Consider the following 15063-nt stretch of genomic DNA (forward strand, 5'->3'; position numbering starts at 1 on the left):
TTGCAAGCAACATAGTGATTAGCGAGTAGATAGTTAAGATACTGTATTTGATTTTTAAAGGTAGAACAAATACACAGTATTTGAGAATAAATAACCTTTATTTGATACACATCCAAGCATTAACAGCAACGATTGATTTGGATTTCCCCATCTTGACTTTCAGAGTTGATGGGGAGGCACGTCCACCTTTTTGTGTTTAAAAATCAACTTGTGTAGTTCGGCAGGTTTTGTAAAATACTTCCCGTTAAGACACAGCTCATGTTTATTTATTAATGCATTTTAAAATGTACTTATCCAGATTTGAGCTGAGTCATTACTTACTTAAAAAAAAACAAACACCACTTTGGCAGCTGGGGCAATGCTTGTGACAAGGTGCTCTCTGGCGTCCCATCGAATGGAGTCTGTGAGTGTGATGTGCTAAAGCACCAGCTTAAATTCCCTCAAAATCTTGAGCTGCAGAAATGACGCAGGAGCAGGCTGGCACAGGGGAAACGCCATTGCACCTTGTTTGCGTCTCTGAGCGGTGTTAGATAGCCGCTTGTGCTCATGGGTCTCAGGTAAATGCCAGAGAAAGATGGAGAATGTGGCGTGGGGTGGTGCCGGTAGGGAGGAACACAAGCACGGACAAGGTCTGGGAGGAAGATCCATTGCTGCCAATACATGGGGACGGTGGCTCCTTGTAAGCATCTGGTGGTGAACGTGAAGGAGGGAGAGACAGGGAAAGCTCAGCACTGCTCCAGGGGACTTTGAGGGGGCTGGGAGCCATGAGAGGAAGGAGCCTGACGGCCAAAGGCTCCTGACCCCCTCGAAGTCAGATTGACTTCTGAGGAGGTCAGCACCTTCCTCTCATGGCTCCTGACCCCCTTGAAGACAAACTGACTTCTGAAGCAGTCAGCACCTTCTTCTCATGGCTCTGGACCCCCTCAAAGTCAAAGTGACTTCTGAGGCGCCGAGGTGCCTTCCTTTCAAGGCTCCTGACCCCCTTGAATACAAACTGACTTCTGAGGCGGTCGGGCCTCTTCCTCTCACAGCTCCCCACCGCTGGAGCGGCCAGGAACCTTCTTCCCCGAGCGGGCCGGTGCGGCCGCAGGCCGTGCGGAAGGGGTCTGGGAACCCTTGAGAGGACGGTTTGACTCAGCAGCCGAGCCCCCTCCCTCCCCGCCCGCCCCCGCCGCCGTCCCGGAGCGGCCCCTCCCCTCCCGGCCCGCCAGCCGCGTGGGCCATTGTCACACAACATTCCAACTCCGAACGCCCCGCTGTTCGCCGCCGCCGCTGCCCATTGGCTCCCCGGGCCCGGATTGACTGGCCGAACGGCCAATGGCTGCCGGTTTCCAAGGCGGCCGCCGGCGCCGCCCCTCGCAGCGCCGGCAGTAACAATATGGCAGCGGCGCCTATTGGTGGCGGCGCGCTCTGAGCGGCGGCGGCGGCCGCGGGCGCCCGGCGGTGGGAGCAGCTCCCTTGGGCGGGCGGCGGCGATCGCCCGGTATCGAGCCCAGCCGCGGCAGGTGAGTGAGCGAGTGTGCGGCGGATCGCGTTCTCGTCCCCCGCGCCCAGCATCCCCCCTCACGCTGGTGCGCCCTGGCGGAGCGCGGCCGTTGCCCGGCGCCGCGGCCGCGGCCCGGCTCGCAGCCCCTCAGCCGCCGCCGCCCGCACCGTGGGGGCCCGGGTAGGGTGTGGGAGGCTGCGGCCGCGCTGCCCCGCCGCGGGCGGGTGGGCGCCTGACCTGCCGGGGCCCGCTTTTGTTCGCGGTGTGGGTCGCCGGCAGCCGGCGCCGCTCCCCCCCGCCGGTGCGGCGGAGCGGGGGCGGCCCCGCCGGGATGCCCGGGGCTTCGCCGGTGTCCGGCCCTGTCGCTGCGCGGCTGCGGAGCCGGCCCTGCCGGCAGCCGGCCTCCGGGAGAGCCGCTCCGGCGCCTAAAATGTCACCGCCGCCCCCCGCGGGGGGCTGCGCGGGGGCTGTCGGGCCCCCCCGGAGAATCCCCTCAGCCGGGGCTGTCCGGTGATGGCCCCGAGCGGGACGGGGGCGGCCCCCGGGTCCCTTCCCTTCCCCGCCGGGTGATGCTGGCGTTGCTGCGGGGGGAGCCGTACCGGCCGCGGTGCGGGAATGGAGCCGGGGTGTCACTTAGGGGAATCCACACTTAATGAGCGTGTAGCTCATTAGGATGGTGTGTGTATGTTCACCTGCGAGTCACTGAAGGCAGGGCACAGCCTGCCCGCGCTGCCCTTGCCGAAGTTAGGGACAGTGGAGTGATGCTGGCGGTCCTACAATTGACGGGAAGTGCTGGGACAAATGCGGTCTTAAACCGAGTTGCAGGAGCGGGTGCGTAATTCCAGTGCGGAGCTCAGTGCTACCTCGTGAGATTGGGAAGCACTGGGAGACATTGACTTTCTGCTCCTCGTTGGTCCTTCATTCCCACCTCCCCGTCTCAGCGGCAGCCAGAGGACTCTGGGCTAGTGCGAAAGCTGGCTGGAGCTAGGAAATAGGTAGCGCTCGTGACTTGTTTATCATTTTGCTATGTATGAAATTCTGATTAAAAAATTTACTGGAATAAATTAGGGGAGGCTGAGATCTATGGAGTGATTACTTGGGTGCCTAATGTGTGATTAGAGCATCTTTTTTCCTTCCTGTATTATTAAAATGCTTCTGTCAATTTCAATGACACTTCAATGCTGTGATACAAATTATTGAACAAGGGCAAACGAGACCTCCTTCACCTTAGCCGTAAGGGCCCGATACCGCAGAGACCAATTTCCTCCCGCCCCTCCTGGTTTGACAGCAGTTGGAGCCCCTCTGCCGAGTCCTTGCTCCTGTCACTGCGCAATCCCTAGCTGCCCTTCTGTTAGCAAAAGCTGCCTTGTTCAGGTAGAGTATTGCTTATCGGATTGCATGTAATGGTTCTCCTTGCTGCTTCCCAATAAGCCCACATGGATGGGACAGTCCACAGGGGTTTTGAAGGTGCGAGTGACCTTGGAAAGTGCTGTGGTTTTCTCTCCCAGCTTTTGCCTCAATTGCCCTTGTATGCCACATGCTCTTTGATTTGGGGACTGATGTGTGCGCAGGTGCTGGGAAGTGGCTTAAAACCTGATCATCACCCCCTTGGTACTTACTGTGTACATTTGGTAGTGGCAATGAACATGTTATGCTAGCATCTCTGTACTACTTGAGGTAAAACATGATTTAGGAGTGGGTGGGGAATGGGACTTTTTCTTCCCTTCCAGGCCCTGGAATGGTGGAGGTGGAAGAGGAATGTGACATACCCATGGGGACTTGGCTCACCTCTGCTTTGGTTACAGGCAGATTAGTCCTCCTCCCACTTAGGCTACGGCAACACTTGCTGCCCCAGAATCATGTTTCCCATGGAGGAAAAAGCCGTTTCCTTCTTGAACAGCAGAGCAACTCAGAAATAATTTTTTTTTTTTAAAGGGATTTTCACAACAGGAGTTTAATCTGTAGCCTTTTTGTTATTGTTATTCTTGCATTAATGATCCGGTTATGCTTTCTAGTGTATTAAAGGCAATATTCTGGGGTCCTTAAACAAATACAGTGCTTGTCATCTTTAATGATAACTGACTTTGGGATCTGGCCCTCCATAATCTCATGCAATGCTGACTGTAATTTACCTTAAGGGAAACAAGATATACTGCTGTTCTAAATGGTCTTTTTGGCTTCTCTGTTTTCTCTTGACCAAAGTAGAATTTGGTGAATCCTACCCGATGGCTGTCCAGTGATTCATCTGGTCTTGCTTGAAAGAGGACAGACAGTAGTGTGTTGGGTTTTTTTTGTTTTTTTTGTTTTTTTTCTATCAGAGGTGATTATGCTGTGTTGTCATTCAGTGGCGAGGAACATCGGAAGAACCTTGTGAAGCATCATTTGAAAGGATCACTGTGCATAATGGGAAAAAACACATTTGTCTGGTACTGGACCTCTCTATTTCTCAGACGAAGTTCTCATGCTGTAGTGAGGAGCGTGGTATAAATAGCAATGCTAGGTTTTAGCCACTGAATTCAAAGTTATGGTTTCCACAGCAACCAGCACTCAGGCCGTCGTTTACGTATGTAATATTTCCCCCTTTTTAAAAAGAAATAAATGTATCTGGCTTCTGGTGTTTTGCTGTGCCCAATCCTCCTCCGCAAACACCCCACGCTCATTCCTCCTGCTTTTGAGCATCCCTCTCCATTTTCCTTCTCCCAGTGGCCGTTGTCTTGCTTCATCCCAGCTCCAGCCTTCTTGCTGCTTTCTCCTGGGCCAGCGGCTGAGGGCACTGTCCACCAGATGCTGGCCTTTCCACCAGATGCTGGCCTTTCCACCAGATGCTGGCCTTTCCACCAGATGCTGGCCTTTCCACCAGATGCTGGCCTTTCCACCATGTTCATTTGTCTTCTGAGTCTTCCTTTTGGTACCAGCGCTTGCTTCCAGTTGTGCCCGTGGTGTGATAGGCACTGTGCAGACATGGGAAGAAACAGCCCTGCTTTAGAATCCCTGGCATATCCCTCAAATACCCACCCGTGTTTCCCATCTCTCCCTTATCTGAAAGGTGGTTGTCTCGCTGGTAGGTCCACGCGCTCTTCTGGCTCCTGCTCAGTCATTTCTCCCGAGGCTTAAAGGAAATGCAGCCAGGGAACTGTGCCCTGTGTGGAGGGCTCTGGGATGTGCTCTCCCTATATGAAGATTAGGATGCAATGCCTGTTTTTAAAAATGTTTGTCACATGAATGTGCAGTGTTGCTGAAGTGTTTTCATTTATAGACACGGGGTTGATGTATCTGCATGGTTGTGTCCAAGTTACAGTTTCCAGAGCAACTGGAGCTTTGTATCTTGGAAGACTGTTAACTAAAGCATGAAACATCACATCAAATTTTCCTTCCTTAAATTCTGTAATTGTAGTTTTTGCTACTGTTAAAAATACAGCTGTGCTTACCTGAGAACATGTTTAAAAACCTTAAATGACCAAGCAGATCTTCAGATATGTACCTCTGCAATGAGAACAAGAATGGGAAATTTCAGCCCCCAAAGTAATTATCTTTAGAGTTACAGACACTTTATTACAAAAAAAAAAAAAAAAAAAAAAAAGGACTGCCATCTCATCTGTATCTCTAACCAGAACTAATGACAAAAGTGCACTCTGGCAAAACTGAGTAAAAAGGCTGATGTCAGCTGAAAGCAAACATCAAATGAAGGATTCCCATGGCTGAAAAACTGTTCTAAGAAGGAAGGGGACTCGGGATCCCCTGTACGTGGAAGTAGTTGGGCAGGCCGTGGTGCTGGAGGCTCGTCTAATGTTTGTTTTTGTTTTTTCCTTCCTTTCTCTTCTCACTTGGTGACTGCTCCTTGTGAAAATGTGTCCCTCTTGCAGTGTTTCATGGATGCTTTTCCTCTGAGCAGTAATACCAAGGACCTTCAGCATCAAAACAGGTCACTTTCTCATTATAACTCAATTTGACCCAATGTTACTTTCAAAAAAGTTGATGTATCTGCATTGTAGGTTTTCTCATTGTTCTGTGAATAATTTGGTCAATAATAGGCATGTCATTCCCTTATAAATTGCCTACTGGATACTCGGATTGGTTTGAGCAATGATGCTGTAAAATGGTTTTTAGGTTACCTGAGGAATCTCAGCCAGGAGGCTTTCAGTTTTGGCTTGTGTAAAAAGGAGTTACAAAAAGAATATCTGGGGGGGTCTTTTCTATTTTTGTTAATAAACTTCCAGCTTGATGTTTTTATACATTTTTTTATATATATATATGTGTGTGTGTGTGTGTGTGTGTAATGTTCCATTGATGTTGCCGCCTGTAATAGCATTGTCAGCAGCCTATGGTTTTTGCTTAATAAAATGGAGGAACGATTCTTCTCCTACGAGATGGTTTTTAAATGAAACTTAAACCCAAACTTTGTGATCTTTGGTGTGGTGCCCAGATTATAGAAACAAAATGATTGAAACAGCAGCTGGCAATGGCTTGAAGTGAGTTGAAATACCTTGAACTTCTCACTGGGTCTCTTTGCTCGAAGGTAGGGATTATTTTTTTTCTTTGTAGTCAGCTCAATCTTTGCAATACGGCACAGACCAAGAAAGGATTTTACCTTGTTCGCATAGGAGCGGGCTGTTGCTCAGTAGCTGTTGCCCACCTCCATGGCAGGCGATGGTGCATGCTGGGTGGTGAGGCAGAGAAAGCTAGTAACAAGCTGGGAGAAGAGCCAGATTCTTTGCTGAAATGAGAACTGCCTGTTTATTTTCCTGCGTGCTCAGAAAGTGCTGGTGTATGGCGTGCTATCAACTTAATTGGCTAAATCTTTCTTAGTGAAGGTACTGATGCTGGGGTTCAACGTTGTATAAATGTGTCTATCTTGGCAGCAGGACACCTAGTTTTACTTTTCTCTAGTGCACAATATAAATACACCTCTTTCTTGACCTTTTCCATTAATTTCAGTGGACAAAGCCAAGTCTTGTGAGGAACCACGCATTTGAGAGTTGGAACAAGATACCTAATCCATTAACATTAAAGCAAAAACATAAAATTGTTTTAAGAATTTCTTCCCGTGAAAGAGCAGGCGGTGAGTAAGGGTGGTGAGAAGGGCTTGTATTCTTCACTAGGTGTCCTGCTGCGTCACCACAGCCCTTCAGTCCACCTGGGGACCTATAGCTGTAGTACCTGACCAGCTGCTTCTGTGGTAGCCATTGCCGGGGAAGTGATCTAGTAAGGCTGCAGTGGGCTGGAGTGTCCTTCCCACCCTACGTATCTTCCACATGGGAAGTCTCCCTTGCAGCTTGGGTAGACCCTTGGCTTTGAAAAGCAAGATAAAGGAGGAGAAGGTTAAGATGAAAGAAGAAAGGCAAGAGGTTATTGTCTATGCCTAAGTGATGAGGAGAGGTAGTCTGGTCCAGAGCATTGGATGTCACACTTATGGAGGCATGGTTCATGAAGTGTTCTGTTTTTCTCTAGATGCTGTTTTTGTTTTTGGAAAAACATTTAAAAAGTTTTGCTCTTTCAGACTAGGGAAAGTACGAACTTTTGACAGGGGCTTTGTGCTCATTGGAAACAATCATTTTGCTTTACGGTTGGGAAGCATTTCTTCTAGTAGCAGCAAATCTCTGTATTTTGAGTTTTGCAGCCCAGGCTGCGATAACATAATACTTGCAGCACCCTTGGTCGCAGTTATGTTGTGCATGAGAGAATTCTCTACTGCTTCACATTATTCAGCATGGCTTTATATAAAGTCTTAATTGTTTTCCCCCTTCATATGCTCTGTTCCTAAGATTAGTACAGTATTTCTCCTCATGGATAAATAATTTAAACACCTGGACCGATTAAATGCATGCATCTGAACTCAGAACAGTCATGACTTTTTTTTTTTTTATTTTTATTCAAAGACTGACTTTTCTGAAGAAGATTCAAAGCAACTGAAAATAGCTTCATCACAGAAACATCAAGCATAACTTGAAAATTATCACTATCATGTCATGAATTCTGGCAGTATACATTTGCCTTCCCATTAGCGACGTCTCATTGAACAATCAAGGGTTTATTGACAACTCGTTTACTTTGCCTAATTGTATGACTTACTGGAGGGCAGGACCTTCCCTTTGTAGAATGATGGCAAAGATGTTGATGCAAACTGGGTCTCTGTTGCGCAGTAACTTGATTGCTCTGTTGGAGGGTGTTTTGTGAAGACAAAGTTGACTGCAGGTTTCAGACAACCTCCAACTTTGGATTTGACCATGCATTACCTGCAATGCACCCCTCACCTGGCATGGCATGGGAAGATGCCAGCGTCCTTTGCGCCAAATGTGATGCCCCTGTGAAGTGTCAAGGCTCATGAGACGTGAGTGGGCGGCTACTCCAGAAGGTCTGGGCTCAACTTGGTGGTGCTGGGAGCAGCAGCTCAGGGGTGGCAACAGTCAGTGCTGGTGTGAAGAAAGAGCTGTCAGAGGAGTTGAGAAGCCAGTACCTGTCAGGCTCCCCCTCTCCCACTGCTGTTCCTGCTGTTGTGGGCTTGTCTGAGGGTTCATGCTAAACCCTTGCGCTGGCGGGGGCAGATGTGCCTCTCACTGGGGAGGGTGGAGGGTCTGCAGCAGTGCTTCCCTACCTGGAAAAAGTCCTTCCTGCTAATTTTATTTCTAAAGTGTCTTTTTAAAGAGGAAAAGCTCTTCTCCTTTCCCCATGTAAAGCCATACATGCTCTACAGCTGCCTCTGGAGAACTGCAACTCAAACCAGCTACCTAAGGAAAGAAGTCTTTTTTTTCCCTGATGTGAGAGCCACCTCATCCTGCATCGATATCAGTCAGTGCTTTGCTGTTTCATCTCAGACTGGCTGACAATAGCACTCTCAGATGACTGGAGTTTCCTCTCCCTTTGTTGTAAAAAATACTCTTAGGAACTACCTTTACAGAACAACTGCGTATCTCTAGGCTAAAGTTAAACCACAGCTGGAAAACATCTCTCATGTCTCACTCAAAACATCTTCTATCTAGAGATTTAAAACCTCATGCCAGAAAGCTGTGGACTAATACTTCCATGATTTCCTGCTATACCAGTGCTACTCTACAGGAACATGAATAACTTGATTGCCTGTGTCTTGTTTGTGTTATTCACAGAGGAAAGCATGGAGAAAACTACTGATGTTATGGAAGTTTCACTTTGCATCTTTGCATTTTGATTCCCCCCTCCTCCTTTTTTTTTTTTTTAAATACAGTATCCTGGCCAATTTGTCATCACATTAGCCCTCCATCTGGCTTTCCACCCTCTCTGATAAGCAGTGCTTGGTCAGGCACCAGGCTTTCAGCAAGCCAGGGCAATTCCTGCTTGGATCCAGTTACTGCTTGTCTGTCGGGCCCGTCTATTATTGTAGCAGTGGGCGGTTTTTGTTGTTTCGAATTATCTTTTACCCTAGTCCATCACAGTTAGTTCCCTTTGCTTCTTCTAAAGCAAATCCTATGCCTGCTTTTATCTCTCGGCGTAGTTTGGAGAGAGATGTGGCTTTTCTCATTAACCCTAGGCAGGCTTCCCAACTGCTTCCCATCCAACTTCAGCTCTTGCCATCCTGATCTCAAAACAGGCCCTTCTCTCTCCTGTTTGCCACCTCCTTCCACTCCAGCACCGCTTTGATCTTCTGGCTGTGGAAACCCCCTGAGCTTTGAAAGTTTACTGTCCTGCTGTCAATTGTTCCTTCACGATGAACGGCCTTGCAAATGGGCCAGGCTCTCTGTGCTGGGTCCCACTGCTTGGTCCCACCGCTCTCCTCTCTGCCAGCACTTTCCCTGTGACTTGCTGCCCTTAGTCACCAGTGAAGCCTTGGGCAAAAAGCAGCTTCCTCTATGTCCTGGCCAGTGCTCCAGCAGGGCTCTGTTCATCTCCTCAGCTCAGTTTGCTTATCAAAAGCATGTCTTAAAACCTTGAGAGTACTGCTTCCCAATCACTCACCAAATCCCTGCAGAGTTTTGGTGCTGTTTGAAACTTTTATGCAAGCCTTAATATATGCCCTATCTGCATTTCTGTCCACAAGTGCACAGCTTGCAGGAGGCCTCCATTTGTAGCTTGTTCCTTCATCATGGACCTTCCCTAGAGTTTGGGTAGATGCCTGTGTGACACAATTGCAGAGGCACTTTTAAAACTGTTCTCCACTGACTGTGACAGGTGATCTGGAGAACCACAGTAAAAACAAAAATATGCAGAGAGGAATGACTTCAGTTAATTTTTCTACTTACTATCATGTTCTTTTATCATCACGCTTTTAAGACATGATGGTGGGTTTTGATCCAGAGGATTTGATATCTGCTGTGCTGGGAGATGGAGAGCTGTTATGGTGACAAAGCAGCATGACAGCTAGTGATACTTAACTTGTTCCAGCTTGGGAACAAAAAAAGGTTAAGCATCTTCCCTAAAGAGACTTGGCTTCCCTGCCGTATTAGCCGAGACTGAGTGAAGGAGGAAAAATGCAAAAGAATGCAGAAAGTGCAGAAACTGGATGATGTGAGAAACATTTTGAGTTAAGGCTGTTGCATCCCCACCTTGTTACTAGTTCTGCTGAAGTCACTTCTTGGCTGCTCAGATACAGCTGAAGCAAAAGAGCCCCAGAAGGATCTCTGCCACAATGACTGCCTCTGGTGCCTGAGCTATCTCTTTCCAGATGAAACAAAGATTTTCAGCCTGGCGCTGTCTTATGTTGTTGTGCATCCCCTACGTCTGTGGGAGCGGGGACAGGTGAGACACAAGCTAGCTGCAGTGATTTTGAAGGCAGGAAGAAGCTCCAGGAGCAGTTGAGGCCAGGCAGATGTTGCATTTGTTGTTAAGCCCCTAGGACAGCCTCCCCAGAGCCTGGCTGGTACTGACACCTGCTTGTCCCTGGGGCAAGGGGTGCAGGATGCTTTAGGGACGCACGGATTGATTTGGGACATGCGGGTCCAAGTTACTTAGCATTTTGGACAGCCGTTTTGACAGGACTTTCTCCCTAAAACTAACCAAGAAGAAAGACTGTCAGCATTAAGTGACTTTTTTTTTTACAGCTGTTTGTCTTGTTTTGCTTGTAGACATTAGTGGACCTGTGTAAAAATAAAAATATTGCAAGACCTGTTAATGGGGGAGTGGTGTTGAAGTATAGTGTGGTCATATGGAGTGCAGGAAGAGAAAACCTCTTTCGAAGACTCAGCACGTGATGGTGAGAAAGCCTGTTGCGCTCCCACACCAGAGGAGGACAAATGTAACTTCCATTCACTCTGTGCTATGTGTGTGGTATGTGCTTAAGAAAAATTGAACGTAAGTCTCTACGTGTTAAAAATATACATATTGTGTTCAAGAAAAATTGAACGTGAGTCCCGCTACATTTGCGTGTTGCTAGTAAAATACATTTCATCACTTGGTCATCATTGTCTCCTGGGAAAGTTGCACCAGTTGTATTAACTTAATGGCAGATCTGCTAATGAAGTCAGTAGGTTTGGGATTTCGCCCCATGACTCAGAAAACTTTGTTTATTCTGTTACTATAGGCTGTGCGGTTACAAAAATGTGATTGCTTCGTGCTGTCAGTTTGCAAAAGGGTAGTTGTAAGGAAGGAAGCTTGAGCTGACAGGATTACCTGCCAGAATAATTAAGTGCATAGCTAAATTAATATAAAAAGACCAGACAAGTAAATTGCTTTTGTACAAATAGCCTTTTTTCATCTTTGAGGCTAGCTGAAGTACAAAGATCCCCCTGTGAAAATAAGGTGAGCAATTAGTATTAATTGATTTGGTTTTTAATATTGGTTGGGATGAACTTGCTGAGGATTAGTGTGGAAATGTATGCAATTTCAGGGGAAATTGATTGCATTTCATGTCTTCCTTGTGTAGCTTTCCCTTGAACTGCTAATGAAACTTCAATAACTAATGAACAGGATGTTTTATTAAATGTGCGTTCAGCTCAGAATAGTTAACAAATGTCTTTTTGGGATCCCTTTTCCTTGCTAGCTCCCTCCTTTGCTGGGTATACGGTCTTGGATTTTACTCTGTTTTTTAAAGATGTGTGTGGAGAAGGTAAGACTTTTGTGTCCACTCCTATATTCTCTTTGGAGAGTACTTTGCATGGAAAGGCTGTGATTTTTTTGTGTGTTTTGCCTTTGGTAGCAATTACTGCTGCTTGCAGTTGTGGCTTCCAGTTCAGAACAAAGCTGTTTTGTGTGTCTAGCCAGTAATAATTGTTGACAGTTGATGATGTTGGAGACCTCTCATTGTGGCTGGGATCTGAATTATACCAACTGCTACTGAACCCAAATTATAGGTTTTTAATTTTAGCTTCAGGGCTCCCATGCTGGAATATTCTCTTTCCTCCGGTAATAAACCGGGGGGGTGGGGGGGGGGGAAGCCAGTGTTAGAGGTCTTTCATAAACCTACCAAGTGAGACACAGAACTGAAGTGTCTCAAAGACTGCCTAATTTTCTGTTCTTACTCTTGTCTGCTCTCAGACTTTCCTAGTAACACCTAGTTACCGCATCCGGTGTCGGGGTTAAACTTACTGCATGTTTAAATCTGCAATATATATGTTAGGTGGAATATATTGAGTAAGAGGGGAATTGCTGGGAGAGTGTGTATCCAGTTACTGATGCAGCTCATGGACCACAAGCCACTTAAAACGCAGCCCGAGCAGTTGGAAACGGAGGGTGGCTGCTGCAAAAGGCTGGGGGGGGGGGCTCGATGATGAGACCCCAGCGTGAGGGAGATCTCGGTGCCTGCACCAGCAATGGTGGGTTGCTGCTGAATCTTTCTTGCTCATTGCTTTGAATGAAGTGACTGGTGATACCTGGGCATTTGTTGATTTATTTTCTTGGTAAAATTTTCGTGAGTAGGATGGTATGAAAATGAATGTGTCATTAACAAATGTCCAGGAATGCTGTTTGCTCAGAAGTGATTAGGAGATTAAGTAATGGATTAATTGTAATTATTCCACCGGAACCCTCCTAATGTGCGTAGACACAAGGCATGTGTCCTCTCTGAAAGGGTTGTGTCTGGGGCTTGCTCACAGCGGGGTGTGAGCGGGGGTGCGTGCTTTGTTTTACTTTGGAGAATTATTTGTTGGCAATTCATGTTTTCATCCTTGTTTCCCAGATTAAAACTGTTTGGCTTTCAACTTTGAATTGGCCTGAAATTTTTACTTTTCTTCTGCATGTGGAAATTGTTTGGCAAAATATGATTTTAGGAAAATGTTCTTTTGGCATCACGGGAAGGCTTAAGAAGCTTGTGAGAATGATAGAGCAGTTTTTCTTTGGTCACTTGTGAGTGTCTGGAGATACCTGCTGGGGCATGAGTTGAAGGTAGGCCCAAACCGGGTGAACAAAGCGGTTCTTCGTGCAGCCTCGTCTTCGCGTGAGGTCTTGTGAATACACTCTCACATTGTATTTGATTTTTTTTCTTCCATGAAATATGTCTGTGGAAGAGTAGTAAATAGTGACAGACCCTTTGTCCCAGGGATGAGTAGAAGATCTGGGCAGGTGCTAGTGACACTTCTCCAAAGTGCTCTCCCAGCTTCCAGCATCGTGCAATTTGGGGATTTTCCAGGCCAGCAGCAGCCTTTTTAGATTTAACCACATTTTCCAGAGGGAGCCAAGCAATGTGTTATTTTGCCCTTCCTATGAGTGGCAGTGGCTGTGAGACGTTTGGGTAGTGCAAGTCCCAAAGGTGGCCCCGACTGGCATGGCTCGCCTAGGTGGACAGGTGGTCAGGTGCCACCTGGTCGCTGCTATCCGTCTCCAGTGCAACCACGAACTAAGAATGGGGAACAAATTATGATTTAAACACAAGTGAAGGTTTATTTTGCTCCTGCTGTGGGCTTTTATGTTTCAACTAGTTGTGTGAGCAGCGGTGCTTGGGTTAAAGTCCTGCGTAGCAGCTTGTGGTGGTGTTGACATGAAATCCCCTACACCAGAGCATCTGCAATGAGGCATCCTTGTTGCAGATGCTCCAGCGTAAAGGATTTCACGTCCTTGTGAGTGTATTTCAGGGCATCACAGTCTGTGTGTCCTCCAATTCATAGGTACCCAAATGCTGATTCTCCTCTCTCACTTAATTTCTGATGGTCTGCACCAGTTTTTGGGATGACTGCATGCATTTCTCTCTGGATAATGTGAAGCTGAAATTTGGCAGTGTTGTCATTGTATATATCATCCATATCGGATATATGTTATGTGCGATGCTTGTGATGGGTCAAAGAAAGGCCTGCGTGGTGTTGACCAGCAGTCATCAGCCTGGGTGACGACCAAGTCCATGGTGTGGGTGGGGTTTTTTGTTTGCTCTTTTTTGTGCCTCAGGTCAAGGATGAATTAATTTCAATGTTAAAAGCTTGGGCATAGCCGCAGTGGGCCATTCATGGTTTTCTGAAGACAGTCAGTGAAGCATGTGACTGTGGAAGTACCTAGTGGTTCACTAATTGTATTACTCACTTCAGCTTGCTTGGGCCATCTGTGGTTAACGCGCTGCTGGCTCTGTAGCATGGCGTTAAGGTCTGATGGTTGTGGATTTTGCTTTACTCAGTTCTTTCTTGCCGATGCTCAGAAGAAGAGCTGGGCTTCAGCTGCCTGCCCGGCCCCTGCAAATAGACACCCTTTGACAGGGAGGTGTGGGACAAGTTTCCAAACATAGAGTTTGTAGGTGCTCTAAGCTTGTAGGAAGAAGCCGGGTATGAAAAACATTTGCAAAATGCTTACGAAGTGTTAAGACTTCAGACAAAACTGGTGGTTTACTAAGGAAACTCAATATCTTTTCTGTATTTGTTTGTCTGCCAGCAGACAGTCACTTGTCTTGTGCGTAAGCATGCCTGGGCCCTGCCAGCTGCGAAAAAGTGGAGGGACTGAAGGACAGGGAACAAAATCCAGCAAAGAAACACGGGAAAGCTGCTATGGGAGCCTTCTGGTAAAAATGGCCTTGAGTAAGTGCAATTAGTGGCAGCTGTGGGGTGTGTGTGTGGTAGGTGATTTTCTTGGAAGTTGTGGATTTACAACAGCTAAATAAGGTCTTCTGACATGACAAAAACATCCCTTGCTGTACCTTGGTTTCCATGTATGTTAAATTAGAAAACACACTCTGTCTTTTAACAAAGCAGACATTGTTAAAACAAAAGTGGCGAGTATGGGCGCCCTTGAATTAAACCAAGAAGAAAAACATACCCGTTTGCTGTCTGAATGTGGGTGTGAAGCCAAATGCTTGACTTAACTGAGGGATCCCACACATTGTCCCCTTCCTTGCCTTTTCTCCCTGTTGCCGGGTGGGATCTGCCCTGGTGTCTCCACCTATGGCCATGTCCAGAGGGGTGAAAGAAGCTAGGGTACAGTAAGGAGGCATCTGGAGAATGTGACGAATTGGAGGTGGGTGGAAAAAGTGCTTGTAGGTTTGGTCAACAGAGAGTAGGTCTCATTTATGTGGTGGTTTGGTTTTTTTTTCTTTTTTTGTTGTTTTTTTTTTTTTAAAAAAAAAACAAAACCAAACAAAGTGCCAAAAGACACTCCCCACCTCCTTTCCCTTCCTGGAAAATAAGAAAAAACAGCCTTCAGAAGGGACCCCCCAGGGTATGATAGATAAGCTGTCTGCATTTTTGTGGTGGGGAGAGGTT

The 15063-nt window shown here is 47.1% G+C and overlaps 1 protein-coding gene across 5 annotated transcripts in view; it reads left to right on the plus strand.

The window, feature by feature from the left end:
* Nucleotides 1-1372: 1372 nt before the first annotated feature.
* TIAM1 (TIAM Rac1 associated GEF 1) overlaps nt 1373-15063 on the plus strand; it is a 192342-nt gene continuing 178651 nt past the window's right edge. For all 5 annotated transcript variants that reach the window (XM_063346803.1, XM_063346817.1, XM_063346809.1 and 2 more), the window contains exon 1: nt 1373-1505. The gene's annotated coding sequence lies outside the window, so the exon portion shown is untranslated. The remainder of the gene's footprint in view (nt 1506-15063) is intronic.

The sequence above is a fragment of the Chroicocephalus ridibundus genome, chromosome 1 (assembly GCF_963924245.1).
Source record: "Chroicocephalus ridibundus chromosome 1, bChrRid1.1, whole genome shotgun sequence".
NCBI classification, from domain to species: domain Eukaryota; kingdom Metazoa; phylum Chordata; class Aves; order Charadriiformes; family Laridae; genus Chroicocephalus; species Chroicocephalus ridibundus.